This window comes from Emydura macquarii, unplaced genomic scaffold (genome assembly GCF_026122565.2).
Source record: "Emydura macquarii macquarii isolate MOO-44397 ecotype Brisbane River unplaced genomic scaffold, CSIRO-AGI_Emac_v2 contig_3451, whole genome shotgun sequence".
Lineage (NCBI taxonomy): Eukaryota > Metazoa > Chordata > Testudines > Chelidae > Emydura > Emydura macquarii.
The window spans coordinates 7,712,068-7,728,647 of NW_027133588.1; the positions used below are offsets into that span (position 1 = coordinate 7,712,068).

The 16,580-nt window shown below is 37.5% G+C and overlaps 1 protein-coding gene across 5 annotated transcripts in view; it reads right to left on the reverse strand.

The window, feature by feature from the left end:
- ENTREP2 (endosomal transmembrane epsin interactor 2) overlaps nucleotides 1–16,580 on the reverse strand; it is a 344,249-nt gene that overhangs the window by 135,549 nt on the left and 192,120 nt on the right. The window contains exon 1 of one of the 5 annotated variants that reach the window (XM_067534561.1): nucleotides 3,796–3,868. The exons of the other annotated variants lie outside the window; for them this stretch is intronic. The gene's annotated coding sequence lies outside the window, so the exon portion shown is untranslated. Of the gene's footprint in view, nucleotides 1–3,795; nucleotides 3,869–16,580 lie in introns of those variants that run through there. 5 annotated transcript variants of the gene reach the window in all.

The following is a 16,580-nucleotide window of genomic DNA, read 5'->3' on the forward strand; positions in this document are numbered from 1 at the left end:
TGTTCTTACTTCGGTTATGTAAATCATTGAGGTCTAATTTGAAGTCTTCCATATCTCCAACTCATTAGCTCAATTGAAAGAGTCAAGAATAAATGTGCTCAAAATCCTCTCAGTTTTGAAATGGAAAACTGGAAATGACCTGTCATTTTAGAGCATAGAGTCCATAGCCCTGTCAATGCAGGATACAGACTGCTAACACATGACATGTCAGATATTAAACTGATATACAAGGCGCAAGAAACATCTCTCCCATCATCCCTCACAAAATAATATCCACCAAGAGGATAATCTCAACTTGTTCAAAACAACCTCTTCTCCTCCCTCATTGATGCCCACATCACTTCCTTGTAGTATGTTCAAAACAACAGCCACCAAAATGATCTTCTGTGCCCAATCTAATTACATCATGCTCCTCTTTAAATCCCTGCACTGTATCCCCTTGAACATATTAAGTTTAAACTTTTTTTTCCCCTAACTCTGTTCCTGTCTGCATCATAAGCCTTTTCTCATATCACAATGCCTCTGGTCCTGTGGTTAAGACACTAGTCTGGGATTTGGGAGACCCAGATTCAATTTCCTGCTCCGTCACATGCTTCCTCTGTGACTGTCAAGTCACATGGCCTCTCTGTACTTTAGAACCCCATGGATAAAATGGGGATAACGGCACTTCCCTATTTCAGAGAGATATTGTGATGATAAATACATTAAAGATAGTAAGGTGCTCAGATTCCATGGTGAGGAGGCAATATAACTGCCTCAAATAGATTGATGTCTGGAATGCTCCATCCCAATTTACCAAACCGCAACATCATCTTCATTAAGTCCTCCTTAAAAAACTCACTTCTTCCAAAACACTTACAAAAATGAACCTATAATTTTATTTTTAATTTAATTTTTTGTGGGTTACCTCTTCCTTGCCTCTGAGTTTCCCTATGCACATGGTCTTTTGAACTATAAGGTCTTTAAGACCTGTCTATATGTCTGTTGAGCGTACATACAACATCGAGCACATAATTGGCATTAAACCAGCAAACAATAACTGAAGTGTCCCTGCACAAAAACACTTAAGCACAAATATATTTTTAAGCGTGTAAGTGCCACTGAAGTCACATACCTAAAATTATGCATGTGCTTAGCTGCCTCAGAGCCTTAATGAAAAGTACCTTCTGTAACACCAGCTCAAAGAGTGGACAAATGTTATAAGCAGCCATATGTAACTTCTCTAGAGAAAGCAGCAAATTTTTATTTATACAGTAGTATGTGGTAGGAGCTTTAATACAAAGAAAGAGACAAAGTACCTTCCCTCAAGGCATTTACAATTTAATAGATGAGAGATTTTATGGGTTTAAACTAGAGCTGGTCAAAATTTGACAAAAAAAATTTGGTTTTTATTAAATGAACATTCAGTTACACAAACATTTTGCAAACTTGTATTGATTTCACCAAATTGTTTTGGCTGAATAAAAAAGGTGCAAGGCTTTAAAAATTCTGAAAAAAATCAAAACATTTTGTTTTGACATTACTGAAATGAAATCGTTCAAATTTTCAATCTGAAATTACTTTTCATTTTGAAATGTCCTTTATTTATTTTAAAAATTAAAAACTTCTTAAAATACTCAAATGTCAACAAATTAAAGAAAGCCAACTCTTTAATTTGCCCCGAAAAATTTAAAAATTGTCTTTGGTTTGACCTGAAGTGATTTTGCCCACATCCCACGCTAATTTTTCAAAATTTCCAGCAAATTGAAAAAATCTGTTATTTGCCCAGCTCTAGTTTAAACTACTTAAACAACTAATCCAACTGGTACAGATGCTTATACGTTTTGTTACCATAAAGTACATTCTTAAAGCAGACTCTAATATCAGATCCACAGCAGAAATAGCAACTATTTAATTGTGTATATTTCCCTCCTGAGAAGCTCCGGGCACCAAATAACTGCTTGGACTGACTATGCAGCACATCCATGTCAGGCACAAAGATGCTGAAAAGGGCATGGTTTGGCCACAGAGCAAATATTCCACTTCTGAGAATGAAAAATTGGTATGCAACAACTACCGCAGAAGTACAGCCACTAGGGAGACAGATGGAAGTATTAGTGTGAAATATATAAACATTATATACAACTGCTGACAGAAAGGTCACAAACCAAATAAGTGAGCACTCCCTGGAGGATATGTTCCTCAGATCACAGAAATCTGGGCTGACAACTTATGATACAATTTGGGATCTCATGTTTTACACCAGCGGTCCTAAAAGTGTGGGGTGTTACTACCTTTTGATGGATTCAAACCCCTGTACCTTAATTTCTGCCCTGCCTGCAACAAAACCTTCTCGTTCTTTCTAACATTCATGAAGAGCTCGGCAAAGAACACACTACACACTTTCCTTCCTCCCCTTTCAACATATGGGCACCCTGTATGAGTGGCTCAGAACCGGCCCTTATGTTTGCTGGAAACACCTGTAAGTAAAGGAAATTTACCATGAGCACTTGGAGGCAGTTATGGTGGCTTTGCCAATGGAGCCATCTTCTGGGTGCTGCAACACACCAATGGGTTTAGTTCACTGTGTTTTGTGTTAATACTACTGTGCATTCAACAAGATTTACTTGATGCTGTTTATTGGTTCTGTTATGTTGACTCTAACTTACATCTCATATACATACCTCTCAGAAGTGCGTGTCAAAAAGAATTGAACAGTAATTCAAGACATTCAGTTCCCTAAGCATTTTTCCACTGCAGGTAACCCAAGATTGTAATACAGCGAATTGCAGCTCAACCTGCAGTATGCTAAGCAGCACCTGCAGGTTTAGTTATATCTGAGAATTCAAGCCCAAGTTAATTTTTCGGTAAGGTATTTTTAGATATTTGTTTAAAACTCTCTTGGTTGTACTGTGTCCCCGCCACTGCCATATGGACATATAACACCTGCAGCAGTGACAGAAAGAATTCTGCCTCAGCAGGAAACAAAATAATTCCTTCAAGAGTACTGGGGAAGCAAATGCAGGAGCAATAAATATGACACCCTTTAGAATGGTTCAGTATATGTGTAACCTTTGGGTAAGCTAGAGTTCACTTCCCTGCCCTCTTCCAGTGCCCAATAAAACCAGACTCCCATAGAAAAGCAGCTGGAGACCCAGAATTAGTCTCTAGGATTTTCAGCAAGGATTGCACAGGGACAACCTCCTCACATTCAAGTCTTAAAAAATGCAAAAGGAATTAACTTAATTAAGTAGCAACTTTATAAAAATCTTATGATAAACATAATTTTTACAATATACCCTGGCTATTTTATAATCCATATACATTATCTTAACAGCTATACATAAAGAAATTAAATCTAAACAGGTCAGTCCTCACAGAAAACATAGTGAGAGGAAACTCAAGAGTTTCCAAAGGCTTAGGTTGCCGTAAGTCTCAGAGTCAAAATCTAGAGAGTCTGCGGAGTCAAAAACAACATATTTCCATTTGTGCTGGAATCCATGCATACTCTTCCTCCTTCTGAAATCACTTAGCTAGTCAAGTAACCAATTAACCAACCACTAGTTAAGTATTTTTTTAAAAACCCTGTTACAAGAAAAATACAAATCTGAGAATAGCAAATTAAATGACTTTCCCCATTATCACATTTAAATTATCTCAATTAGTATGATTCACCAACTCTTCTTTAACTAAAACTGTTTGGCTAAAATCAAACATTCAAAGTACACAATAAAAAAATATTTCCTTCCCAATTTTCCCTTTCTATAATTAACACTGCCAGGCCTTCCCTGTTGGAGGGTTAGCGATATCACTAACCTGTTCCAAAATGCTTCAGAGTTAGGGAAAACAGCCTGGTTTCTGCTCCTGGCCTCAGCTTCTACCAACCCACACACCTCACATGATCTTCTGTAAAGCAGCTGCCCCTCTGAATCCATCTTACAGGGAACATACTGACCACACCCAAAACTACCACATCCAATTCCAGAAACTTCTGACTGTGGTGGCTAATTGTGCATTGCCTAGCAACAATAACCCAGACAACTCACTCCAACCTTCTCCTTAGCCGCCATAGATCTCTTAAAGAGATATCTCCCTATTAGGTTTGTGGGTTACATATGTTCCCTCCATTTTGCCAATTTGCCATTTGGGTATTGCAGAATGGGTATTGGGAGATGGCAGCACTCAACTCCTGCCATTTGCACTCAAAGGGCCTGATCCAAACCCCACTGAAGTCAAGAGAAGGATTCTCAATAGACTTTGTATCTCATCCAAACAGCACAAGCAATGGGATTCTGGCTACGCCTTATCCAGATGTCCCTTGATTCTTTCCCTACTTCCCACTTCTGCATCTGCAAAATAGAGGACCAGAAATGATATTTAAGATCTTGGATTTCAAAAATTTTCAACCATTACTAAAAATCATCAAAAATGAGTATGAAATAACACAGCTGAACAGATACTCAAAATATAGCAATGAAAGGGGGATTAGAGTATGAGATTCCACATGCATTTGTCAAGGTGTGTACAAAGTTTAGATGAAATTTATAAAGGGAATCAGTAAGGAATGGACTTCTTTTGCACTGTGTTTAATAACTATAGATGAAAAGTGCTATACACATGCTGAGTATTATTATTATTTAAAAGGAATGAGCTTTTGACACTGGAGTTCCTTAATCAATATAAATGGGTGTAACTGAAGTCAATGGAGTTACCCAAAGTACGAGTATGGCTGTGACTGCCTGAATCTTCAAAAATAGAAAAATATGCCTTACTTAACTTCTTTCTTTCAGATTTGCTAATATGAACAGGGAATTTTACACTGATCTTTAAACAACATTAGCAGACTATGTGCTGTGTAAAAAGAAGAGATTCACAGCCTTTAGCAGAAAATGTACAGGCAAATGAAATCCAAACTACATCGTGAGGTATCTAAGTAATCGATCACATTCAGAACATGCCATTTCAGATAGCCATTTTTTATCAAAAACAAAGTTTGCTGCTATATATTTTGATAACGAAATAAATCATCAAAGTATCACCAAATAAAAAATATATATGAAAGGAAGGTAACAGCTAAGTACACCAGAGTACCTGAGGCACAGTTATTTCCATGAAATCATAGAAGCACTGAAAAGACAATTTATTTTCTCTAGCAGTTAGCATATGTGCAAATTAATCAGATAATAGTGTTTATCCATATGGCTAATCACTATAATACATTTTCATGAAAAAGGTATTCTGTTTGATATAGTACATTATGTATCTTATCTTAATCGTTCCTATTTGTATTTATACACCAAAGCTTCCCCAAATGGAAAAACAACTACAGCATGGAAAGCAGACTAATTAATTTTCATAAAAAATATCATTTTGAGAAAAACAATAGACAGCAAGCACTAGGTAACTACTTTAATGAAATGCAAACTATAGCAAAGTTGAAGTGAAATCCTTGATACATCTGTATCACTGCACTGCTGTCAGATGGGGAAAAGCAGCACCTATTTCTTCTGTGACTGTAAACCCACTTCAATACAATTATTTAATGGAATGTTGACAACTTCATCCAGACTGAAAAGTTGCAAGTATGCTTCAAGTATACAATGGCTCAATCTCTCCTTTAATATATTTTCTGAAGTACAAGAAAAATTATAATTCATTTTAATTACCATCTGAAAAGACACTTTCTCAAAAAGGCTCCATGACCTTTGGAAAAGCATGATTTTACATTATTGGTTTTGTACATAGAGAAACAATACATATTTTAGGGAAAACAGGAGACTCAATGCAGCAACCAAAAATTAACAAATTAAAAGAAACATCTTGTTTATTATATATAAAAGAGCCCACACATATTTCCATGGTAGCTGGTTAGCAAATACATTTTTTTCTCTCTCACTCTCACTCACAGACTCACAGCCTTTAAGGTGAGAAAAGACTATCATGATCATCTAGTCAGACCTCATGCACATTGCAGACCACCGAACCTCACCCACCCACTCCTGTAATAGACCTCTAACCTCTGGCTGAGTTACTGAAGTCCTCAAATCCTGGTTTAAAGACTTCAAGTTACAGAGACATTGACACCAGTTTAAACCCACAAGTGACCCGTGCCCCAGGCTGCTTATTTGTGTATATGAATAAAATTTTATTGTTGCTTTTTTTCCTCTCTCTTCTCCGACACGCTCATATTGTTTATATAGCTGTCCATATATTGACCAGACAATTTCAAGGAATATGGATTGAAAGTACTTGCGCTTATAAATACGCAAGTACTATTTCCAAAGCATATTTTTATTTATAAGTACTTCTGTAATGATGTACTTGCCACTTATTCTTAAGTCCTTTTTTATCGGTACTTATGGCTATATTGTTATGAAATTGGACCCTCGCTCATGCTTAATGCTGGGAAGCTTAGTTGACAGTCTAAGGTATCTCATTCAAAAGCCACAGCCTTAGAGATTTCTCTTACCCTTTAGAAGTTCTAGAGGGGAGACTCTCTCATGAATGGTTTCAAGACTTTCTGCTATCCCTTTGAGAGCTGTCTGTGAGCAATAGTCTTTACCAGTCTTGGGGCCTAAGAGAAACAGAGCAGTCCTGTACTTGGGGTGGGAATGTGTTACCAAGAAGATTGAAAGAACAGTTTGCAGGCATGTACCCCAAGATTTCCCAAGGAAAAGAGTAGCCACTTTATAACTTTCTGAGGAACCCTCAGAAGTTGGAAAGGGACAGGAGATAGCTCCAGCTCCCAAGGAAGGGGATCTGAATCACTTCACACCATGCTCCTTGCTGGTGAGTCTGGGCTGAGCAGGGATTGATTGCACAGAATGAGGAGTGAGCTGGAGTCCCCGGGCACAGAAAGGTTGCAGAAGCTGGGAACTTTCATGGCAGATGAGGACTCGCAGGTAAAATAGCCTGTGAGAAAGGAGATATTTTTGCAGTCTTCAATACCATCTCAGCACAAACCTAGCTAATATGCTGGCTAGGAGCAGGAATTTAGTTAAAATCTTTTTCAATTTTCCTATGAACACTCTGCTACAAAGGGTGCGGAGGAGTCCGGCACGAGTGCCAACCTCAGAGAATTCGGGAGAGTTCTTTCTGAGAGGCAGGTCCTAAGCCCAGGCTCAGAGTAAAGATCCACTTTATGTCTCCAGTTGCCATGGAGATGGAGAGCACCCACTATGAAGAGGATTTGACATGAAGGCGAATGAGAACTTGAAATTTTCATATGCATTTTTACTAAACACTGAGGGAGAAATCCTGGCTCAGTGAAGTCAATGGGAGTTTATCTTAACTTTTAGTTTTGTCCATAGTTACTTTTTAATAGGATACATTTCTTTACTATAAATGTTTTGGGATTAAAAAATTTAACCCTCCCCCTCTACACTCACTTAGGGTCAAATCCTGATATCAGCAGGCATTTGCAAGAGGACAATGACCAGGATTACTGCATCACATATTATATAAAATGCTATTCTGGGAAGGAGAACTGCTAGGAAGAGATGGGGTCCACATGACTAAGAATGGGAAAAGCATCTTTGGGACACTGACTTGTGAGGAGGGCTTTGAATTAGGTTCTTAAGGGCCTGGTGACAAAAGCCCACAGGTACATATTAAAAAAGTGACCTTAACAGTAGAATAGAACTGGGGGAGTGGGAATGATGGAAAATTACAACAGGGTCATAGAGCAACAAGAGAGGAAACAGTGAGGCAATCTGTTTAACACCTTAGATAAAGGAGGATGTGGAGTAAACAGGAAGAAGTGAAATGATTAGTACGCAAGCAAAATCATGACTTAACTGGCATCCATGGGATAAATCTCATAATTGGAATATTTGTACAGAGGGATATAACTGGTTCAAGGCGGATAGGCAGGGTAAAAGGGGAGGTGGTATTGCATTATACATCAGGAATATACACACTTGTTCTGAAGTCCAGAAGGAGGTGAGAGGTAAACCACTTGAAAGTCTCTGGTTGAATATAAATGAGGGGAAAAACCAGGGTCAGTATCAGGTAGGGTCTATTATAGACCACCAAATCAGGAGGAGGGGGTGGATGAGGCATTTCTAGAACAAACAACAGAAACATCCAAACACAAAACCTGATACTAATGGGGAACTTTAACTACCCAGATATCTGTTTGCAAAGTAATATGGCAAAACAAAAAATCTCCAATAAGTTACTGGAATGTAATGGGGACAACTTTTTGTTTCAGAAGGTGGAGAAAATAAGTAGATAAACAGATATTTTTCTAATTAACAGGGAGGAATTGGTCATGAATTTGAAGGTTGAATGAAAGTTATCATGAAATGATAGATTTAATAATTCTTAGGAAAGAAAGCCGTGAGAGCAGCCGAATAAAGACAAGAGATTTCAAAAACAGAGACCTTAAATTCAGAGAACGGGTAGGTAAGATCCCCTGGAAAGAAAATCTAAAGGAAAAAGGGCGTCAGGAGAGCTGGCAATTTCTCAAAGAGATAATATTAAAGGTGCAACAACAAACTATCCCAATGTGAAGGAAAGACAGGACAAATAGTAAGAGGCCAATATGGCTCCACCAGGAGTTCTTTAATGACCTGAACATCAAAAAGGGATCCTACAAAAAGTGGAAACAGAAAAATTGCCAATGATGAATATAAAAGAATAGTGCCAGCATGTAGGGACAAAATCAGAAAGCCTAAGGTACAAAAATGAGTTACACTTAGCATGGGACGTAAGAAATAATAAGAGATACTATAAATACATTAGGAGCAAGAGAAAGACAAAGGAAAGTGTAAATTCACTACCTAATGGAGAAGGTTTATTGTGATCAGATGTTTAATACAATTAATATTAACAAGAGGGAAGGAATACAAGCCAGAATAGGGAAAGAACAGTTTAAACCAGCGGTTCTCAACCTTTTTTTCCCCGAGTACCACTCGGGTCAGGTACAGTCAGGTCAAGTACCACTTGAAAATAATTATTGGCATTTAAGCATGGTCAAATGTAACCTTACAAAATAGGCTAGATTCTCTCCTGGGCTTTAGTCAACTCCCAATAAAGTCAACAAAAGGGCTATTGACTTCAGTGGAAGTTGGATCACGTTCTAAGTGTCCTGCTAAATTTTCTTATGATTTCATAGTGTGATTTTCATGTTTCAGAATGTGTTTTTTAAAATCATTTTACATTTAATTTTATGACATTATACAATTTTCCATTATTGGGCAAAAAAGCAGCTGTAATTTGGGCATTTTATGAACTCCTCAACCATCTAAATCTTCTTTTAAGTAAATTAAAAGAATTTCTGATTTTTTAAAGAAAATATTGAATTATGACAAAAAAATTCAGGGGAAATATAATATGAACACATACCTGTTGCTTAACTCTTACTCAGCCCCTCGCACATATTAAATTATATGCTTCTCAAACTCCAGTGGACAGCTCAATTTAATTACGTACAATCATTCAAGTCACTTTACAGCTTGTCTTCCACTTTGTCTTTCCAGTTTAAATTTGTCAGTTAGGTAATTCATCTGGAAATCACACAAATGTGTAGGAAATCTAAATTTTCTTTTCTTTTATAAAGTTGAAACTTTATAGATAGACTCTAGCTTTCTTTTTTATTTCTTTTGAGTTAGAAATGATAAGGCAGCATATAGAGCATACTCTTCATTTTAAATAGTTGTCATCTTCATGAATGATACTACTTATACTGGAAACCAGAAGAAAGTTGTATTCTATATATAGTAAATGGAAACTTAACACTAGCATGTTGTTTCTTCAAAGACATTGTAGAAATATTATTCATATAATATTAAAAATGGTCTTCCTAAATAGAAAATTTGATGCAAACAGAGAAAAAAGAACCTTTATAGAAGGTTTGCAGATCTGGTAAAAGTTGCACTGGATTTTAAAATCATCAGACTTTTATAAAGTTGGAGACACATTTGGATAGAAACCCATAGGGATTCCAGATGAAACACAGGATGTCACTTGCCAATAGACATTACTCATGTCCTTTGTCCCCAGTAATAACATTAACAGGAAATATCATATAAATCTAAACTCTTACAGTTAGTTGTTCCAGAATCAAAAAAGATTAAAAAGTCATGACACAAATGGTGTCTCTGTACACACAGATACACACATTATATATGTGTGAATGATCAAAATTAATGCTTTAGAGGCATTTTAAAGTATTTAATGCGCCAATGTCTCAGTTTGAACTTGCACCTCTTACATACATATTCATTTTATATCTGGGTTATACTTTTCAGTGGAGGTGTCTTCAGAAACCTCTCGTGATTTAAACCTGTTGTTCCCTGTGCTTAAATTTTTTTTGTAAAGTTTAGTAGCTTTTGGAAGCTTTTTCTAGAAAATCTACGCTGAATACATCATTTGGTTTTACTTAATTGGGGCAAAAATCTCTAATCTGTTACCCAACTAGGGATGTAAACTGCTAAATGTTTAAACATTTAAATGGCGAGCAGCAGTCTTACCATTTAATGATTTAAATAAACGTTTAATTAAACCCCCTGTGGGCTGCCCTCCAGGTCCCAGCCTGGGGCAGCTGCACAGGGACTTCTCCTCTCCCTGGTCCCTCCCAGCTGGGAGCCGGGTTGCAGCCGCTTGACAGCCACAAGGGGACTTTTGCCCTCCCCATCCCAGTTCCAGCTGGGAGCTGAGCTGCAGCCACGCGAGGACTTCTCCCCTGCTCTCGCTGGTCCCAACTGGGAGCCAGGCTGCAACAGCGCTTCTCCTCCCCACTCCCAGATCTCAGCTGGGAGCCGGGCCTGCAGCCTGCGGGGACTTCTCCCTTCCCCTCCCCATCCCAGTTGGGAGGCTGCAGCTTCCCCAGTCCCAGCAACTGCAAAGTAAGTTAATGTTTAACTATTTAAACGTTATACTTTTAGAAGTTTAAACGGTTAATTCATTAAACGATTTTTGACATCCCTATACCCAACCATAAGCAGATAATTTAGAAGTCTACAGTTAAACAAACACATTTTTTTGTGGAGGAAGAGGGAAATCTTGTTTTTAAAATTCTTTTGGTGTTCCAGAAGGAAGGAGATACATATGATGTATTTTAGAACAGGGTTTTGGACAGTTTTACAAGCTAAGTTTCTCCTATGAAGATGTTTTGTATGGGTATGTATGCTCCAAGGTACTAAGATGTTTGAGCAAGGAAAAACTGAAGCATATAAGTGGCAAGCATGTACATACATCTAAATGCATGTACATACCAGGAATTTCAAATATGGACATTCAGAATTCTTATTTCATGACTGTATAAAGAATGGAAATTTGAACTTACATGGGTGATATTTACATGATTTTTATATAATGTATAAAATTAAACGAAACAGGGACTGTAATCTCTCTTTAGTTGGCTAAATTGGTCAATTAAACTTTTATTTATTTAGATTTAAAACTACAAAAGATGCCTATTCAAACTTCCAGGCAGAATAACACCTTCCATAATTATACAGCATTGAAATAATAATTCCATCAGGAACTCAGACAACCAGATACCTACAGAAACCTATTTTCATCCCTTTTCACATTAGTATGCATACCATTCAGTCCTCTCCAAAAATTCTCTCAAACAGATGTCTTTTTCAGTATGCCCAAAAGGACATCCAATTCCAAAAGGATATCAGGCTATTTTTGACCATGAGGACAGCAATTCCAGAGTCTCTGCACCCTGAGTGAGAATGCACCACCAGAGGCCCCATCCCTATTTCTAGCAAGGCCGTTCCAGTTATTGAAGCCCTCAAATCATGGTTTAAAGACTTCAAGTTAGAGAGAATCCACCATTTACACTAGTTTAAATCCACAAGTGACCCGTCATCCATGCTGCAGAGAAAGGCAAAAAACTCCAAGGTCTTTGCCAATCTGAACCAGGGGAAAATTCTTCTCCAACTGCAAATATGGAGATCACTTAGTACGTGGGACGACCCACAAGTGAGACACCTAGGAGAGAATTCTTTGTAGTAACTCAGAACCCTCCCCATCTAGTGTCCCATAACCAGCTGCTGGATATATTTGTTCCCTTAAAGATGATCAGATTAAATAAAAACCTCTGTTTTCACTTCAAGAATTGGTTTAATCTCAACGCTCATCCAGGGTGAATTTCACTCCAGTGCAGAGGACCCACATGGGGTCCTTCATGCTACTTAAAGCTCTGTGCCAAGTGTTTGAGCTGAATACTAACTATAAGATCATGAAACCTCACCTGGCCTTCCATAAAGACTCACTCCAGCATGCAAAATTTGCTACACCAGTAAAATTCTCTCTTCATGCATATTCCATTTCTTCTTTCAACCATTTAAATTCACCTCTACTATTCTATTCTTGATCATTATATATGAGATGAATTTGCAACTTTCTTTGATAAGAAAATTGTTTAAAACATTCAACAGTACAACCACTACAAATTCAGCTCACATCTCTCCTTTCCTTTCACTTTCTCCCTGCCACTTTGTTTCATTTCCATTCACAATCTGACTAACATTGTTCTGCCTGTGAATAAGTTGTCCTTCCCTTGAGCCACTTCCAGCTCACATTATGTTACCCTATCTTTTGTCTAGTGCTCATTATACTACAGCCATTATTAATAACTCTCTCTGAAATTATATTTACCCTACATCTTTTTAAATAGCGATTTTTTTCAGAAATCCACCCTCTTTCCCTCACCCCCCCAGATCTTAATTTTCTTTTCAGTCTCTGTTGCCTCTATAAAGTTCTTAAATAATGTTTCTCTCTTCAAAATTCTCTGTATCACTCTGGTTTCTGATTTGGTCAAAGTACATTAAACTGTATGTTACAGTTCCCTGAGAATGGGCAGCATCAGCCTGATTAAGAGGCTAACAACAAGAATGCTACAACTGGAAAGAAGTGATAGCATACACCTCCCTACTTGCTTGCCTGTAACACTGGGTGCCTAAGGAACAATCCTGCAACTGTTGGCTATGTTCTAGATACCACATGGCCAAATGCGTAGAGACATTTACGGTCACCAGTGGGGATCAAACCTGGGCCCTTTTGCATTAAAAACATAGTTTTCTAGCCATGAAGGTAAAGTAGAATTTCTTTATCTGTTTGAAGGCAGTAGGCTTTTACAACCATTGGAGATAAGCACTGAAGGAAAACAGTCACAAGCACTAGGCTATTTTATTACAGAAAGGACAACAATAGGAGATCCCAGCTTCACAATATATTTCAATGATTGTCTCTATAGCCATCATCAGTGAAAAGTATCTATCTACATATGAACATTTTCTGTGGTCAAAAAGATCTCTTATAAACAAGACCATACTCCCTCCAACCTACAAGATCACCAATGGCTTCAGATTCACACAAAATTCTAATCTATATTAGCCTTCCTATTTATAGACTTATTTCCTCATATGATTGTGCCTTCTCCTCCTCCTGTTTTCAACTGTATATACTGATGTGTATACTGTACTTCCTAGTAAAACTCAAAAAGCAATCACCTGCCAACCTCCAGATCATCCAGCTATAGCTGCAAATCTCAATGAAATAAAAATTTTGCATCTCTACTCCTCAGAGAGAAAAAATGAATTTTTAAAAAGCCCTTGGACAGACCATCATTTCTGAACTCATTCCTCCTTGATAGTGAAATGAGGATTAAAAAAAAAAGAAAAAGATAACATTTTCCTATTTTTCAAGAAAAAATTGTTTTCCCCTTCATTTACTCAAACCTGAATGATATTTTAATGGGTAAAAAAAGTGGCTGTAGATATGCGAGTGAGCCTAGTAAATATAGGCAAAGTGATACTATAGAAAAGGATTATAGCATAAACAGAACACAAAAGAGAGAATAGAAAAAAATCTTTTTGCAGTTTAAATTAAAATCTTTTGCAGAAATCTCCACTTTTTACAAAATAAGCTGTCCCAATTCCTCCTTCATAAATGCAACCTCTGAGTTGTATGATCAGCTGATACAATTCTGTCACGTCCCAAGAGACAGAAACAAAAACTTCCAGCATTTGCAGCAAAAAAAAGAATTTAACTCAGGGACATGGATAGGTGCAGACTGTTCATGGCAGATAGTCTCTAAAGTAGTGTTCTTCATTGCAAGGCCCAGAAGCCAGGGGCTGCTTCCCTTATCCCTAAGTGCGGCTCCCTGATTAATCGTTAATGTTCCAATTTATTTTATTTTTAACATTAGAATATGTACCGAGTCTATCAAAGTCCGCCTTCTTTACACGTCACATTGACCACATGGTACAATGTGTGCCAATAAGTACATCTAAGTATATATCCATTCTATAATAACCATAATATTACCATAGCAACCAGTGTGTTAATTTAGTAGTTGATGTGGCTCTCACGTTGAAGGTTTTTTTGCCAAAGTGGACCTCGCTTGAAAAATAGTGACGATCCCTGCTCTAAAGAATGAGAGAACTCCAGCACTTTTTTGACATTCCTCCCCATTACCTGGACACCAATCATCAGTAAATACTGTCAAATTAAAATAGCACATTTGACTGTTCAAGAAGCAAGAGTCAAGTATATAGGATCTACAAACCTATTTTTATTCAAAAATCTTAAAAGGTATTGATTGTTTTATTAATAAAAGTATGTTATATATCAATATGGTTTTGCACCACCTAAGCAATGAGTCACATTTTCAGACCAGGCCTCTGAGTTTGTATGTCAACTTTTATACATGCAACTGCAGCATGCGTGGAAAAGTGGACATGCAATCATCTGTGCATAGAAATTAGGCAGTTGCAAATCAAGCTATCTGATCTATACATGCAAAATATTTTCACAACCACAAACTGGTGGCATACACAAAGGATGATGAACACATGGAAAGGACTGCTTGAGGCTAGCTGAAATTGCTTACCTAAAACAGCATTTGAGAGAGAAATCACAATGAAACCTTCTCTAATCAATGATAAAATTAACTTTTTCTGCTTAAGGAAATCATGTAGTGTTTTCTCCATGATCTCCAGCAGTCACACAGTACCTCCTTGGAACACTTTCCCTGCTATGTCTGTCAGATCCATTCTTGTATTTCATCTGCAAGCTCACTCAGACAGTACACTTTGAAGCTAAACTGAATTAAGGCCATTTTAATTCTGAATGAGAGTGTCCACACAAGGGATTAATGAGGTTTAATTGATCTGCTTTGAATTCACAGTTTAGTTCATTTGGATTAATCTGAATGTCCCTGTGTAGACAAGTCCTAAGAGGAACCATTAAATAAAAAGTTTGCACCCAAATTTAGTGAGGACTGACACAATGGGAGAAGAAAATTTAAGATAAATGCATAATCTACTCAGTTTGTAGGGAGTCCTAACAGGAACAATAGAAGGAAGAATTAAAAAAATAAAGAGGAACCCACAAGGCAAGTAAAACATTTGAATTATTTTTTCTATTTTCATTTAAAAATAGGTGCAGACAGGATGTGATCTTCGTTTTTGTATGCAGGGATGGCCTGAAATGTGCAAGAATTCTGGTTTCTTAGAGTATGTCTAATGGGAAGCAGCTCAGGCTATCCATCCAAGTACAATCATACCTGGCCCCTGCCCTGGGTATGTACTTGTGTGGTTGGCCCAAGTAGTCGCCGGTGCTGCCATGGCCACGCTGCTATTTTTAGCATGCTAGCTCCAGCAGAGCTAGCACATCTCTGTCTACCCATGCTGGGAAGTACACTCCCAGTTACAGTATAGACATATCCTTAGTGCTTTCCAGGTCTTTCACTATCTTAACATTGCACTGAACTATTTTTTTGCCTCAGATGTTGAATTCCACAAGCCCTTAATAATCTTTGCTAACGGTGGAAAAACCTGCTCAGACACACAACAAAATCAGATCTATACTAAAAATAAGGAATTGGCAGGATGAAAAGAAATCACTGGTTTGAATACCTTGAAAACTGAAACCAACAATGGTATTTTGTTTATCAATTGATCGAATGATCTGAAAACAAGTTCCCCATACAGCTGCTCTCTCTATTCTCAAACCAATCATTATTCCTTATCTTTGATTTGGCCCAATCTTGAGTCAACCTACACTCTGCTTTTCAGCTCTGAACAATACTGACCCATAAATCAACCTTATAATCTGATTTAAACATCCCAACTGCCCCAATATACATGAACAGTTGAAGCTTTATAGTTCATTAGTCCACAAGAACTTGAAGGATACATCAACTAGATACTAAACGTACCTGTGGAAGGAGAATGGCAAAACAACTGAAGTGAAGAAAGGTTTTGATTTGGAACAGGAATGTTGCAGGGAGCAGCAGGGAATTGTGTATCCTTCATACAAGGCTCAGTAACAGTTCAGCCAAGCACCCACACTTTTGAAGGTTATTCAAACCTACTTCATATCTAAATCCCTTCCAGCCTTACATTTCTATGATTCTATGATCATCCTTCAGCTAGGAGATCAGTGATGTAAGATATCCTGAAATTCAATGCAAGATCTTCCTACCTATTGTGCTTAATTTCAAAATTCAGTGCTATATTTAAAAGAAACAAGCAAACCACTATTGTCTATGTATCACATTATGCTGATTTTCCTCAGTAATGGCAAACATTTCTCAGGAGCATCATTCCTACAGATCCCTGAAGAATTTTGCTATA